The sequence below is a fragment of the Schistocerca serialis genome, chromosome 6 (genome assembly GCF_023864345.2).
Source record: "Schistocerca serialis cubense isolate TAMUIC-IGC-003099 chromosome 6, iqSchSeri2.2, whole genome shotgun sequence".
Classification (NCBI taxonomy): Eukaryota; Metazoa; Arthropoda; class Insecta; order Orthoptera; family Acrididae; genus Schistocerca; species Schistocerca serialis.
Genome location: NC_064643.1, coordinates 687,520,516 through 687,536,879, shown reverse-complemented (window position 1 = coordinate 687,536,879; position 16,364 = coordinate 687,520,516).

Genomic DNA, 16,364 nt, shown 5'->3' with positions numbered 1-16,364 from the left:
TGTTCGGCTTGTACGGGTGCTCTTGAGGGAGTGGGCTCTCACCTTTCTGTCGGAGTAGGTTACAAAACTGAGCTCTCGCTGCTCTGGACAGCCTTCCCTCTGTTGGCTGTCTAATATACTTTCATTTAATTGTAACTGTTTGACGATGTTGCTGAAGTTTCGACTTCAACATAACTTTCCGAGTACAGTTGGCAATTGAGCGTTCTGCGTACAAGCGGCCTATGTTGTCTGTCTTGAGTAGTTTTGGCTAAAGTTGGCTGTATCGGAGTTACTGTGTGACTTCGCTTGTTAAAATCAACCACTGTACCCTCAGTGATTGTGTGGCGAGCCTTCTTCGTCTCCCTCAGAGACGCATTTGTATTGATAGGAAGTAGTCTGGAACAACCAGACCAGGATAATTTGTTTCGGGCTATACTCGTGACATTATCATCACCACGACTGGGCGTCGAAGCAACCAGCCATCGCTTCCGACACGCCATATCGCGTCCTTGCAGTTAAGAAGACGGCTTGGTAATGTATGTCCGCAGTACCGGCAGATTAGCGAATTTTGCTCTGTGATAATCAGAGCTCAGCTGAGCGCGCCTGTTCACGTCTTTTCTTACGTGGTTCTGTCTTGGGTGTTGATTGTCTGAGTTCTCCCTACTGTAACAGCAATTAATGTTGGGTTGGCTGGGTGTTTCTCTTAAGATTTGAGTTGCAAGGAATTGGCTGCACATACCATTTTGTCATAAATGTCACAATCTAGTTTATGGACAACTTCACCTTCACAGCATTTACTTGAGTACCCAATTTGACGTACTGTAAATTTTCATGTGTTTCGTTTATTATTTTGGACAGAACTTTCATTCTGTATATCGGTAGAGCAACCCTTTCATTTCTCACTATGTTAATGAAACTTTCCTTTATCAAATTGATTTCTATCAAATTAAATTATTGCAGGTGCCAAACTCTTTTTCTACTCCACTTTCAGGGTCGATTACAGTCAGTTTGCGTTTCTTCTTAATCCATGTGCAACAGCAAAAGTCGGAGTTAGAAAAGGGAGGGCCTAGATCATCATTTCCATATGAAGATTCTAGAAGGATTTAGTGTTAGATACACTGCTAGTCCCGGCACCTCGCAGCAGTGATTTACTATCTCTGGTCTGCGGAACTCAGACCTCCTTCACACTGTTAAACTATTTCATGCAAAGACTGGAACAACACTGAAGTTCTGGAAAACACACCAGATCGCCTTTTCACCTCACCGTACGCGGGGCCACAGTCTTCATCAGTACAATGCATCTTCGGCGAAGCACATGGCCGGAGGTCCAGACAGTCGGTCTGCGCTAATGACACCGACATACGGCTGAACAAAGCAAGATAAATGACGGCTACTCCGACTGTCAGTCGTTTGTCAGCAGAGGCAGACGCTGCCAGCATACCGCCCACACAAGCACGCGCCATTCTGACTGTGAAAACACTGTAACAATTGTATTTTACATCAATACACCTCCTATAAGGGGCCATTTATTAAAAAAAGGAAAAACAGTCATGATCACAATAAATAATATGTTTCAACGAATATAGGCGTAGTCCATTTTCTTTTAGTTTTATGAGCAAAATCGGTGTAGTTTCTGTGTTCAACTGCAGTATTAATTCGCATCTCTCTCTCTCTCTCTCTCTCTCTCTCTCTCTCTCTCTCTCTCTCTCTCTCTCTCTCTCTCCCCCCCCCCCCCCCAAGCCTCACGTTATTTTGCGACATCCAACATCAAACAACAGAGGTCAGTGTTACACATTTGACAGATACATTAACTTATCTCACTTCTCACATCTCCTACACAAGTCCACTCTGTGTAAAACGAAAAAAAAAAAAAAAAAACGTTTCACTACTTTGCTGCGAAAACTAACGATCACTGCCGAATGTCCTCGTTATTCCGAAACAGTCATCAGAGTAAAGGAAAAGTGAGACTTTAAACACTGAAGAAAAAATATCTGTGTTAAGTGATTTTCGTCAACTTGGTGGACAAAATTACATGGCTTGAAAGTGCCCGTCGCGTTCGAAACAGTATCGATAAATAAACTGTCATGGACATTCGTTTTATGTTCGACAACAACAGCCTATAATTCAAGAGAAAGTTGTTGTTTTGTAAACAATGGAAAGTCCTGTTTTACCAGTGCAACGCTATATCACACTGACGTTTGCGAAAATTAAAAAAAGGGGGAGAGCATGTGTTGTAATAGAACCTGCTAACGTCATCTATTAGACAATCATGTAAAATGCCTCTGATACATCGAAAACAAATATCATCTGCATGCGAACATTTGACAATTTTGCTTCATAATTGTCTTCTACTCACCTGCATGTAAAGCTTTAGCCACCCATAATTGAAGAAGTAGTCAAATCCAGCAGAGTATCATTTGCAATAGCAACAGATTCTTGTGTACTAATTTCATAAGCAATTTGATCATAACAGAACAGCCTGTTTCACGCAAGCTACTCACATATCTGGAACAACCCTATGATTTCTAGGTTCCGCAAAGAGCTATAACTTAAGTGCTGCTTAATATATAATTAGAAGTTATGAAGTATGAAATAGCACATGACTTGTGGTAACATCTGTTTTTAAACACACAATCGTGTCGATAATAACGATAATAAAAGCCGTCATGTTTCCACAAGAATAGACACAGTAGATTTCTATTAGTCTTATAAGCAAAATTGGTGTCGTTTGAGAGCATCCGCGTATTCTAATTACACGAAGGCGTTACATTCATTGCGGACGTATGAAATACCAATATAGATCAGCATCTATGTAGTCACTTAGTATGTTCAGGGGCACTCCTCCTCATTATTTTGTAACATCCAGTGTAGGAGAAAAACTTCAAACTATCTGCATCCAAACTTTAATCAGTCATACCACTCCTTGTAATAGAACCTCCTATAAGATTTTACTGCATCTCTTTCTTCTGACATATCGAAAAACAAGTATTGTCTTTGTTTTGACATCGGGCTTATTAAACAAATATGTAATGCCCTATTGGTGAAGGCAGCCAGTGATTACTGCTCCCACAATACACATGATGGTAGAAATAAAACTTAGATGCTGTTTTTCTTATTGACAAAAATGTGGAAGAGTTTGCAGCATCCGAAGGTGATGATCTGTACAGTTAATCTCATATCCCTCCGTGACGGGGTAGGAGATACCTCGGTGTTCCATTTTGAAGAGCACTGTTTCTTCATTTTGCAGTTATGAACGTGATAACTGTTCTAGTATCGACCATCGCCAGAAGGTGCTGCTCACAAGACGCTTGGAATAGTAGAAATAAGAAGAATTATTTTTATCTTACTGGTGAAAAAAAAATGTGGATGGAATCGCAGCATATAGAAATAGGACGAGTCGGCTGCATTGAGGAACGCATCCAAACGACTGTCTGAAGGTGATGACCTCTACATTGAATCCCAGGCTCCACAGTGACAAGTATCAGATGTCCAGTGTTCCGCCAAGGTTCTCCCTGTGTCAAAGAAGTAGTGCAATCAATTACTATGCGGTAATCAACAGCCTACCACTGGACGGATGGGACTGAAAAGACGGCGTCGATATGGCATAATATATAGTGTAGTAATTTCAGCGGTTGACAGTGAAATCAATTTTAGCAGTTTTACCGGTTGTTCCGTAATTTCAGCTCCATCCAATGACACAGCAGGATACTTCACAATTTCTGTTTCATTACTAAAACATCCATTCAGTATTCTCCAAGTACCGTATACTAGACTGTGAATGCAGATAGATCATCTTGCAGTAGGTCCACTCGGCCATATACAGCCAAGTATACCAGAAGACCTCCTATACCCACGCAGTTAGGTTATCTACACGTTTCTAGCACGTCGATCATAGAGCAGAATTTACTATTACGACTGGACATCTTTCCCTGTCGTGTGGCTAGGGCCTCCAGTCGGGTAGACCGTTCGCCTGGTGCAGGTCTTTCGATTTGACGCCACTTCGGGGACCTGCGCGTCGATGGGGATGAAATGATGATGATTAGGACAACACAACACCCAGTCCCTGAGCGGAGAAAATCTCCGACCCAGCCATGAATCGAACCCGGGCCCTTAGGATTGACAGTCTGTCACGCCGACCACTCAGCTACCGGGGGCGGACATCTTTCCCTGTGAGGATCGGAGTCACAGAGTATTCTCACATTCGTAGGAGAAAGTCGGAGATTGAGAGATCCTTGACCATCCGTCATTCCAACGCGGTCGCTGATTTAATCTGCAACTGACCAGAAGTAAGAGGGTACTGTCCCCACTACGCTCCGTGTCTCGTGAACGAACGAAGCGAGGTGCGTCCATAACTTCTGTACAGCAATTCCTGTTCTGCACGCATCCAAGTACACAAGATCTCTCCAGATGCGTGCAAGCCGCGGAGGTTAGCACCCTTCATTGGTGTATAGTAGACATGAGAGTGTTGTGGTGACGTAAGAGTCGGTTAAGAAGAAATGTGTGGTTTATACATAATGGAGCTCTGTATGGCTGGAGTTTGAAATATTCTACGTAAATCGACTGTGTTATCAATTCTGAAGTGTTATTCCAGTGTCTATAGTTAGCACCAAGGAGGTACCGGCAGGAGAGAAATGACTGATGAACAGAAATATACTCTCCTATTTCTACACAGTTCTGCACCTAAAAATGCTGTGTTGTTAAAGCCATATGGTGTCCAAAGCATTAGTCATTCGGAATGCCCAAGATCTGACATACAACCACGCAGCAAATTTTCTACATCAATCACTACGCCGACAAACTTTAACATGATGAAACTATAGCCTTCTACACTACTCAGGTGTCCTAGGAAGTGACTGAGCTGTTCCTCACTATGAAGGTGTCATCAATGTCCCCTCTCTCCTGGTGCAACCTTCTGGGACGGCGATTTTCCCCAATCCCCAGTAGGCGTGTTGCATTATGACCCATCGAGCGCTGTTTTTTTCATGGCACTTTCGATGTGTAATTAGAACAGTGAAGCATTTTCCATCAGCCGTGGTAGCATGGTAGCATCTAATGGCTTTCCTGATTTTCGATTTCCTGGGCTGCAGGCTAATTGTTGAGCAATGCAGTGGGAGGCGTGTGTAGCAAACTCTGACATCAAACTGTGACAGACATAGTACTCAGCTGTATCCTTCCAGGTACCACACTTATTAAGCTCCTCTCTCTCCAACACCAGCATATCACCAGTTGAACATATTTCACGCCATAAATATAGTACCCTCCATCCTAGCCGTTTGCCCGCCAGTTTGTAGCTGAAGGATAGAGTTTGAGTACGTCTGCCGTTAGTTTTGAGTGGTATTGTGAATCGTTTTGCCAGCAGGGCAACACCAGTTGTATGACATCAATTTTTGAGCTGTATTGTGATTCTAGGCGCTCCTTGTGTAGTGCTATGTTTATAGTTTTGTAATACGTTTGTAATTGGACTGATCTTAAGTACAGTTCCCAAACCAAAAAGAAATAAATAAATAAAGTACACTAACCTAACCTTCGTCCCAGCATCTGGAAAGATTCCATGTGTTGGGGTTGCACTTAGTCTTTCCATCCAGAAGAACTGGTTTATGGGTCACAGAAAGGGCAATACCATTTTTAATTTCCCGGAAATTCTAGGGTGGAGTGTTGAGTGGGATGTCAACAAAGCTGTGGGACAAAGGAATTGGAGCCAAAATTCGAAATTCCCGCTAATAGGGTAGGTGGGAGACAGGGAGGGAGTGCGGAGGGGGAGAGGGTGGGGACCAATATACGAGCTTGGGAAAACACATGACTTTATCTAGGGGTGGGGCTGAGGGTAATTAATTGATCAGTTTAATTGATTTGCATACCAATTTGATATCAACATTGTGCCGATGCTACCATTGTCCCACTACTTCAGCGTGCACTACAGTTGAAAACAGTGAACATAGGTCTGGACAAGGTGAGTAGCGCCTTCCTTCTAAGGCTCTTTTGTCAAAACAACAACAGTAGTGCTCCTGTTCTTAGCATGAGCCGACGCTTTAAAGCGTCGTCTTTCTTCACTGGGGTTGAGGAACATGATTCGGAAGCTTCAATTAAATGGCTATTGGGAATTGCTCCCGGACAGACGGACGGCCAGTTGCACCACAAATTGTTGAAGAAGCTAACGTTGCCATGGCTGAGAATGCTGTACGCAATGTGCGATCTTCACGCAGTGCACGAGCTGTGTCACGACAGCTAAACATTCCACCGTTCGAAGCGTGCTACGAACACTTGCGATATGCTATCTCTACTGCAGTTCCAGGCTATCGTGTATGCAGATGGTCATCACATTTAGCAACATTTGTAACCTGGAACGTAACCATAGTACGCAAGTAACATATGTTACACTCTCACGTGGAAATCAAAACGTGTTTCTTCTTATGGTGTTATTCGTTATTTCTGTTCGGCATGACGTTACAAATGTTCCCACAAAATTTCGCTGTTCTACGATCACTCGACTTTCATGGGTCCATCTCAAGTAGCGAACGTTCAGTTATAAACAGCAGGTACACTGAACTATGAATTAATTAGCTGATCCAAACCGAGAGAGAACATGTACCTTCCCAGCACCCTAGCACAGTCAGAGTGCGGTTTTCCAACTTTTTAGAAATCTACGGTAGGCTCCATGAACATTCGGATGTTTCACGAATAATGGCTGCAGCTTTAGACAAATGAGCTACTAGCTATCCTGGAATATCTAACGAAGCTCTTCATCTGCCCCCTCAGATAGAGACAAGTAGGAGAGACTTCAGATAAAAGTGGTGTCAACGGCACTGTTTCACTCTTAGCGATCTAATAAGTGGCGGAAAATCGTATAAAGCTGTCTGACGTCAACGGCAAAACGTGGCGTGGTCCCACATGCTGGGCACATAATTGTTGCCTGGCTGCTAGGGGGACACATCCGGACACCTCCTGTACTACATCCCGATGAAAGATGATCTGGTGATTTGGTGAAGCGAGTGTATAGGCACGAGGTATGTTCCGATCAGATGGTAGGAAACCATAGCAGGCCACTCATTTGTGGTAAATCCCCGTTGGCGATACTACACAGGCGATCTCGTAAACTGGCATACGGCCAAGAGGGGATGTGCTGACCACATACCCCTCCATATCTGCACCCAGTGACTCCTGTGGGCTGAGGATGAAAGGCGGCCGGTCGGTTCCGTTGGACCTTTATGGCTGTCCGGGAGAAGTTTTTTTGCTTTGGATAGAACACAGGAATCGCCTCAGGATTTTTCATCTCGCAGACAGGATTACTGCGGCTGTGAAAATGTTTCGTTTCTTTTTCCTTTTTTTCCGCCTTATTTTCATGGTACATTGAACGAATTATTTCTGAATAAGTTTTATAAAGTCATTTCTTCATACAACCTTGTTTACGCTTACCTTTTACATTTGTCATGATTGAATGTGACTGATATTTTCGTTTATTTTGGTGCTGTATGTTGTCCCATTTATTATCATGTTGTTTAAATTATTTTTTCATGAACAACGTAATAAGATGTAGTAATCTAGTATGAAACTGTATCTCGACGTGCGTGGAATTTTTGAAAGTGTAATGTGAAGCGAGATGGGCTGAGCCATGTAGAAACTTAGTGTCGTAGCTTGTCGATACTGCGAAAGCCGAAGCCTTTATGAAGATTCCTGCGATCGCCGCAATAGTCGCTTTGAACATTGCCACCATTAGGATGACGTGACCAGTGAAGAACTTCGAGACCGGTGACCAATCAAGACCACCAGGACGGTGTTATAAGCGGTGGGCGCCTAGGCACCTTCAGCTAGTTTGAGATCAGTTCCGTGCTGCTTTTTGGTGCCGATCGTTACACAGAGCCGTTGAGAGCTAGCTCTACTGCCGGCCGAAGTGGCCGTGCGGTTCTAGGCGCTACAGTCTGGAATCGAGCGACCGCTGCGGTCGCAGGTTCGAATCCTGCCTCGGGCATGGATGTGTGTGATGTCCTTAGGTTAGTTAGGTTTAATTAATTCTACGTTCTAGGCGACTGATGACCTCAGAAGTTAACTCGCATAGTGGTTAGAGCCATTTGAGCTAGCTCTACCGGCAAACATTCGATGTACGTAGCCGTACGCCAGGGTTGGACCTCTGCTAGTGCTGCCACAAGTTGTCAACGGCGGAGGAGATCTTCAGCAACAAGTTCTTTAAAGCGCACCTTTGTCGACTACTATTTTGATTGCCTTTCCAGATTCCTTCGGCGACGGATCCCTTTGGACACCTCACACTCATTTATCACTAGCAATGAGGACATAACATCTGGCTCCTTGGAAGATACCAGTTGCGGGCTCTCATCGTGGTATCGATAGGTCGACATAGGAAGCAAACGATGACCATGGCCGATGCAATTTAACTGCCTCAACAGTGATACGTTTTGTGATTTCGGATATTTACTGCGGACAACGAATTAACTACGTGTAGCGTTTATTATTAGTCGTAAATGCTATTCGGGATATTAAACTAAAAAGCTATGTTGGGCAAACCGCTAAGCTAAGTGATGGGACACTACTGTAGATACCAAGGACCTTTTAGCGCGTACAGTGAACTGTAAAAGTAAACAGAAATATGGTAATGTATGTCGTGAATCGATGTCTGTAACTTTAATCTTGAATGTGCAAGGTGCTGATCGCCGCATAACTGGCGTGACTACGGTGACTATTGAGCACGGCAGCCATTGTTCGATGTTTTCATACACCACGAACTGTGAAGTCAAGTTACAAGTAAATTACTGCATTTTCTTACTGCGCACGGTTGCAGTGTGAAGAAATATGCCCAGCAACGACTGAACTGAAAGCCGCTAAATTGAAACTGTAGCTGGCAATGGATAACAAACATTATGACGTCCGGACGCGTTAGCTGAAGAGAGCGTGTCTTACTTTCGTCTTTGTACGTAGATGCGCTAATTATTAGAGTCCACATACATCGCTCGTTCCTGTCACATTCGCAACGGCGGCTACAATCAAGAGGATCAGCAAGGCGCCGGTAATTAGAGGACTACCTGCTCAAGGATAATGGACCAACAACACCTCGACGTCTCGCCGACAGCACGAGCTAAGTGGAGATTGCCTTATAATGTCAAGGCTCAACCCACGCGACCTACTGCAGAAAAGAGCTGTGTACTAAAATGTTGCTTTCTGATGGTCATTGTTTTTCGAATTACTGAATTTGCACTTAACGTCGAATTGCATTTCGTAGTATCTTTCAAAAATTAGGATTACAAATCACTTTTGTTAAGTGAAGCAATCTGCTTTACAGGAGACTGAGGAGGCTTTTTTTTTTTCAAGTCCATTATCTTCCGACACAGTCCTTAATATTGAAAATAACTACTATTATTACTGTTTTCCAACTTTTTAGAAATCTACGTTAGGCGCCATGTGGAAACTGCATCTTGACAGAGTGATGGCTTTAGCTGGCCAATCCAGCAAACGCTCAAGAGGCGCCAGCCGTTTACTGAGTCAGGTGGCAGCTATAAAACATCCAAAAAGATCGTTGTTTTATTCCCTCTGAAGTTTATCAACAGTATCTGAACAAGAAAGCAGTTTTCTGCGTTGGTTTTTACTTGGCCAGTCATAGGCCATACTTTTATAAAGAACGCGACGCATGTTTTTCTTGACCAGCTCAGACCATAATCCAGATTTGAAAACGAAATTCAACGGAAATCTACCCAGACTTACAGAGAACGGATAAGGCAAATCTTCCCTGAGCCTCCGGTTAAAACTTCATATCCAGTTAGTCACTCATCCACATGCAATATACGTTATCCGTCGTGGGCGTTATGGAGAGACGAATGCATGTGTCGCTGATGTAAGATACAGAAGAAAGAAAACGTAAGCTATGATTCTGTGTTCAGTCCTCCTCCCAGCCATGACTTATATAAAACAAACAGCAGCAGAGTAATCTGCTAGACCAACTGAAAGTGAATGAAGTATTCCAGGTAACAATTATTTGAAAGGACCTCAGATAGGACTATTTCAATATTACCCGTTTGAAGAGTGACTGACAGTGGACGTTGTCACCATGTTTCAGAGTACCTGAGATACTTGAGCAGGGAGCTTAAAAACCCTCCCATTCCAAACAGACAGACGTAGTTTTACGATTCAGACTTCTTGGCTGCTCAGGAACGTAGAGAACTGACACTCGGAAACATTCAACGACGGATTTCAAGAAAATCGAGAGTCTGGGTAACTTTCCACGGACAGTTACTGACGTCTCGACCCAAGATGGCACGAGAGGTAGGGAGGGACCACCACAGATTTCATGTGCAACGCTCCGTTGCAACGCTACCTCGAAATGGCATCGTGAAGTTGCGCAAAATGTAACCAAGACTGGGTTCCTGGAGCCACCGACTTAGTGAAACTGCAGGTACTCTAACAAGCATTTGATTACCATCCTTTCCAAATGTGAATCTAGTACGTTAAACACATGGTGATGTTTAGGAACGCTGTCTTCCAAGTTAGATGAAATCCCTGAGCGATTATTTCTCCCCTCTCCATTCTAAAGATCAGAGAATATTTGTAAACAAACACTTCACTGATTGACATCCATAGAAACCAACAGCACAACTGATTGGCATCCATAGAAACCAACAGCACAACTACAGTAATGACATTATACATAGAAAGAGAACATAAGTGCAGTTTATTTGTTATTAATATTTAGAATAACGGAATTGTTAAACTTCTTACTCAGTTAAGAATTTGCAACAGACTTCGTACCTGTATAGGGAATGTTCTACTTTCAGCTTGTACATGAATTAAGGCTATGCATGAATTAATACTTTTCGTAAAGTGTACATAAATAACATTCGTCCTATTCATGATTTCCTCTTCATAGTAACATACCGTACTTATTATTTAACACAAAATGGCATTAAAAATTTAAGTTATTCACGAGCAGCTAATTGAAAATTTTTATGAACTTCAAATGACACGACGAACCGTCTCGTTCTGCATATGGGTTAAAACCCAGGTTATGCAGACTAAGCAAAGACTTCGTGACTGACGGCAACTAACAGTCATTCCTAACTAGGCATACAGAGAGTGATATACCTCGATTTTAGACAGTAGCAGTTAGCAAATATCAACTTTAAATTACATAACGTAAACATTTTTATCGAACCCAGCATCTATTGTCCTTGTTAACGAACTACGAGAGATGTTAAATATTGCTTCTTCACAAGTGACTTACTTGAAATGCCGTGAGGTAAAGTTTTGTGTTGAACAGGGATTCGAACGCAGAACATAATCGGATTCTTATCGAAGCACAATCAACTGTGACATATCGGATTTTCTCGGCAGTAGGTAGATGTTTTAACTGAAATGACGTGACGAAACATTGATTTTTTGCTTCCCAGGACTCCAACCTGGCACCTATCGCTGTTATATTCTAGAGAAAACGAACGTTAATATATGGGTTTGTTACACCAACAGCGACATATGAGCATGTTTGAACTAGAAATAATATGATGAAGAGTTCAGTGCTAACTGGGAATCGAACCCCAGACATACCGTTGTTGACTGCACACAAAAAGACGTCAGCTACCGATTTTTTCTCCACCAGCAGCTTGGAATAACATCATTGAACTTACAGTGATCTCGCAAATAGTTCTGTGTCTCACTGGGCGTCAAAAATGTCAGATATCGTTAGTGTTGACAACGAATAAAAATAAATTATAAATGAACATTAGTATCCACCAGCGTAATAGGTGTTCTCATGCTAGAGTTTGATAATACATAATGAAAACTTTAGTACCGGGCCAGGATTCGAACCCACTCACGCGCAATATGAGGAGATGTTGAGGAATCTGCAGTTCTGAACAAACAACAAATTGTAGTCGAGATGTATTGTCACGAAGGGATCAAATTCCGCGTTAAGGGCGGTCTGAGTTGCATTCCCAGTTCAGAACCAATTTTATCGAAATACAGAAGCTCAAATAAAAGATGGAATAAGAGTTCTCTGGCCCTACATACCGTTTGTTTCGTCATTAGAAATAAGTCACTAATATAAGAAAGGTTACTTCTCATAGAGTTTCTATACGTCACGACTCCTGACTTTATTGTGGTTCAACCTAACGTCTACTTGGTAGAGCACTTGCCCGCGAAAGGCAAAAGTCCCGAGTTCGAGTCTCGGTCGGGCACACAGTTTTAATCTGTCAGGAAGTTTCATATCGGCGCACACTCCGCTGCAGAGTGAAAATCTCATTCTGGAAACATCTCCCAGGCTGTGGCTAAGCCATGTCTCCGCAATATCCTTTCTTTCAGGAGTGCTAGTTCTGCAAGGTTCGCGGAGAGCTTCTGTAAAGTTTGGAAGGTAGGAGACGAGATACTGGCAGAAGTAAAGCTGTGAGGACCGGGCGTGAGTCGTGCTTCGGTAGCTCAGTTGGTAGAGCACTTGCATGCGAAGGGCAAAGGTCCCGAGTTCGAGTCTCGGTCGGGCACACAGTTTTAATCTGCCAGGAAGTTTCAAGAAATATCATGTTTAACATGAATTTCAGACCACAGTGCCATTATAACTTCTTCACTTGGCGTAGCCAGAAGAGAATAGAATCCATTTCTCCCTATCAGAAATCATTAGCAGAAGTTGGAATCGAACCCAGACCATAAGTATATGAACCTATCATGAAATCAACAACCACCAATCCTCTTCTCTGTGACTCATTTTTCTATCGTAACGCGTTTGTGCCACACTGGATGAGAATTCTGACACACAGACTCTCTGCACTGATTTGCAGCATGTTCAGTACTTTTATTTACTTGGTTGACCGAATCGCCACGAACTAGCTGCTTCGTCTACCCATTGCATACATTCGACTCTATTTTGTGATCACCGAAATAAATTCATGTAACTGTCACCTACACAGAACTGCCAACTGTGTAGGATGCCGAAATTTAAATAGGAAGTATTCCTTTCCACATGAGCTACTCTATTGCGCTATCTGTTTCTTGGATACGTCGTGCAGTGCAAAAGAAAAGCTGAATGTCTCTCTCTCAGAAGTCTAGATCCGGCCATATGCATTATCTCACAGCACTGTGGAATGCGGAAGTTTTGGAGGAATTGATGTTGACTTCTGGAGCTCCTCTAGCTATATGTCTCCTAGTAGCGTAAAGGTAAACGTCGCGAGTTCGAGTACATTCATTGCTTCATTTTTTTAAATGCAATTCTAGTGTCTGCTGAAGTTATCAGTCTTATAGAACTTTGAACATAATTCCCTTCACTTCTCAATCCGAAAGGCAACATGTGGAAAAAGGGCTAACTACTGCACACCGACAGCTTTATCACATGGCAACCATGAATATTAACACGGTTAGCTCTCCAGGCAAGATCCAGTTCCTGAGAGAAACAATACGAGCCAAAGGAGCGCACTTTGCATTCCTGCGACATGTGCGAACGACTGCACTCCTGAACTTCTATGGCTACGCAACGTGTGTAACGCCTCGTCGTCCGCAGAGAATGGCGTGGCGATTTTAGTACGTGACAGTACTGATGCCACCGACATAACGTATCTCCATTCTGCACGAGGATTAGCGGTCACAGCGCTCGACTACCGATTCATTAATATTTCTGCACCTTCAGGCACCACCGATCGTCGTGGCCCTGATCCAATCTCGTGACATTGCCGCCCTTTTCCTAAGACAGTATGAACACAGCGTCTCCACCGGCGATTTTAATTGCGTCATTCATAATAAGGAACAAATCCCACATTACGAATCTTGTTTGGAACTTGATATTGTGATTCATGGTCTTCACTTGCGCAACACGTGGGAGAAGATACTCGGCAACAGCTCTAGACGCATGCATCTTACCAGTCATCTGGCGAGCCGACTGAATCACATACATGTGTCATGTGGTCTTACACAGGGAGTAGTGGCTGCTGAGTGATGGCCTCTCCCAGCTTACCAGTCATCTGGCGATCCATCTGAATCACATACATGTGTCATGAGGTCTTACACAGGGAGTAGTGGCTGCTGAGTGATGGCCTCTCCCAGCTTACCAGTCATCTGAGGAGCCGACTGATCACATACATGTGCCATGAGGTCTTGCACAGGGAGTAGTGGCTGCTGAGTGATGGCCTCTCCCAGCTTACCAGTCATCTGGCGAGCCGTCTGAATCACATACATGTGTCATGAGGTCTTACACAGGGAGTAGTGGCTGCTGAGTGATGGCCTCTCCCAGCTTACCAGTCATCTGGAAAGCCGACTGAATCATATACATGTGTCATGAGGTCTTACACAGGGAGTAGTGGCTGCTGAGTGATGGCCTCTCCCAGCTTACCAGTCATCTGGCGAGCCGACTGAATTACATATATTTTTAATTTTTATTTAATAATTTATTTATTGTTCTGTGGGACCAAATTAAGGAGAAGTCTCCATGGTCATGGAACGAGTCAATACATGAAATTATAACACGATATTAGAAACAGATAAAATGAAATATAAAAAAACATATTCAGGTGACAAGTCGTAAGTTTAAATGAAGAAAATCAACAATGTAACACTGGAATTTGCTTAATTTTTTAGCTCTTCCAGGAGCTCCTCGACAGAATAGAAGGAGTGATCCATGAGGAAACTCTTCAGTTTAGACTTAAAAGAGTTTGGGCTACTGCTAAGATTTATTAGTTCTTGTGGTAGATTATTGAAAATGGATGCAGCAGAATACTGCACTCCTTTCTGCACAAGAGTCAAGGAAGTGCATTCTAAATGCAGATTTGATTTCTGCCTAGTATTAACTGAGTGAAAGCTGTTAACTCTTGGGAATAGGCTAATATTGCTAACAACAAACGACATTAAAGAAAATATATACTGTGAGGGCAATGTCAGAATTCCCAGATTTTTGAATAGGGGTCGACAAGACGTTCTCGAACTTACACCACATATAGCTCGAACAGCCCGTTTTTGAGCCAAAAATACCCTTTTTTGAATCAGAATAATTACCCCAAAAAATAATACCGTACTACATAAGCGTATGAAAATATGCGAAGTAGACTACTTTTCGTGTTGAAGTGTCACTTATTTCAGATACTGTTCTAATGATAAATAAAGCAGCATTTAGCTTCTGAACAAGATCCTGGACATGGGCTTTCCACAACAGCTTACTATCTATCCGAACGCCTAGGAACTTGAACTGTTCCGTCTCGCTTATAATATGCCTATTCTGTCTGATCAAAATATCGGTTCTTGTTGAATTGTGAGTTAGAAACTGTAGAAACTGAGTGTTACTGTGATTTAGCATCAAATTATTTTCCACAAGCCACGAACTTATTTCATGAACTACATTATTTGTTACTGTTTCAATATTACACACAAGATCCTTCACTATCAAGCTGGTGTCATCAGCAAACAGAAATATTTTTGAATCACCTGTAATACTAGAAGGCATATCATTTATATAAATAAGAAACAGCACTGACCCAGCACCGACCCTTGGGGAACGCCCCACTTAACAGTGCCCCATTGGGACTGAACATCACTACCACTCTCAATATTGCGGAGAATTACCCTCTGCTTTCTGTTCTTAAAGTAAGAGGCGAACCAATTGTAAGCTACTCCCCATACTCCACAATGGTCCAACTTCTGCAGTAATATTTTGTGGTCAACACAGTCAAAAGCCTTCGTTAAATCAAAGAAAACACCTAGCGTTCGCAACCTTTTATTTAATCCGTCCAAAACCTCACAGAGAAAAGAGAATATAGCATTTTCAGTTGTTAAGCCATTTCTAAAACCAAACTGAACATTTGACAGCAAATTATGTGGATTTAAATGCTCCAGTAACCTTGTATATACAACCTTCTCGATCACTTTAGCAAACACCGATGGCATAGAAATAGGTCTAAAATTGTCAACATTATCAATGTCTCCCTTTTTATAAAGTGGCTTCACTACCGAGTACATTAATCGGTCAGGAAACCGACCACTCCTAAAGGAAAAGTTACAGATATGGCTGAGAACTGGGCTAACATACATAGAACAATACTTCAATATTCTGCTAGATACCCCGTCATATTCATGAGAGTTCTTGGTCTTTAGTGATTTAATTATTAACTCAATCTCCCTCTTGTCAGTATCATGGAGGAGCATTTCAGGTAACAGTCTCGGAACACTTTTTTCTAAGAGCACTATACGATTCCCTGTTGGGACTAGGTTTCTATTTAGTTCACCTGCTATATTCAGAAAGTGATTATAAATACTGTACATATATGCGACTTATCAGTAACACGGACATTCCCACTATGCACTGATTCTACATCCTTGACCTGTGTCTGCAGACCAGCAACTTCCTTTACGAGTGACCATATGGTTTTAATTTTATCCTGAGACTTAGCTATTCTATCTGCATACCACATACTTTTTGCCTT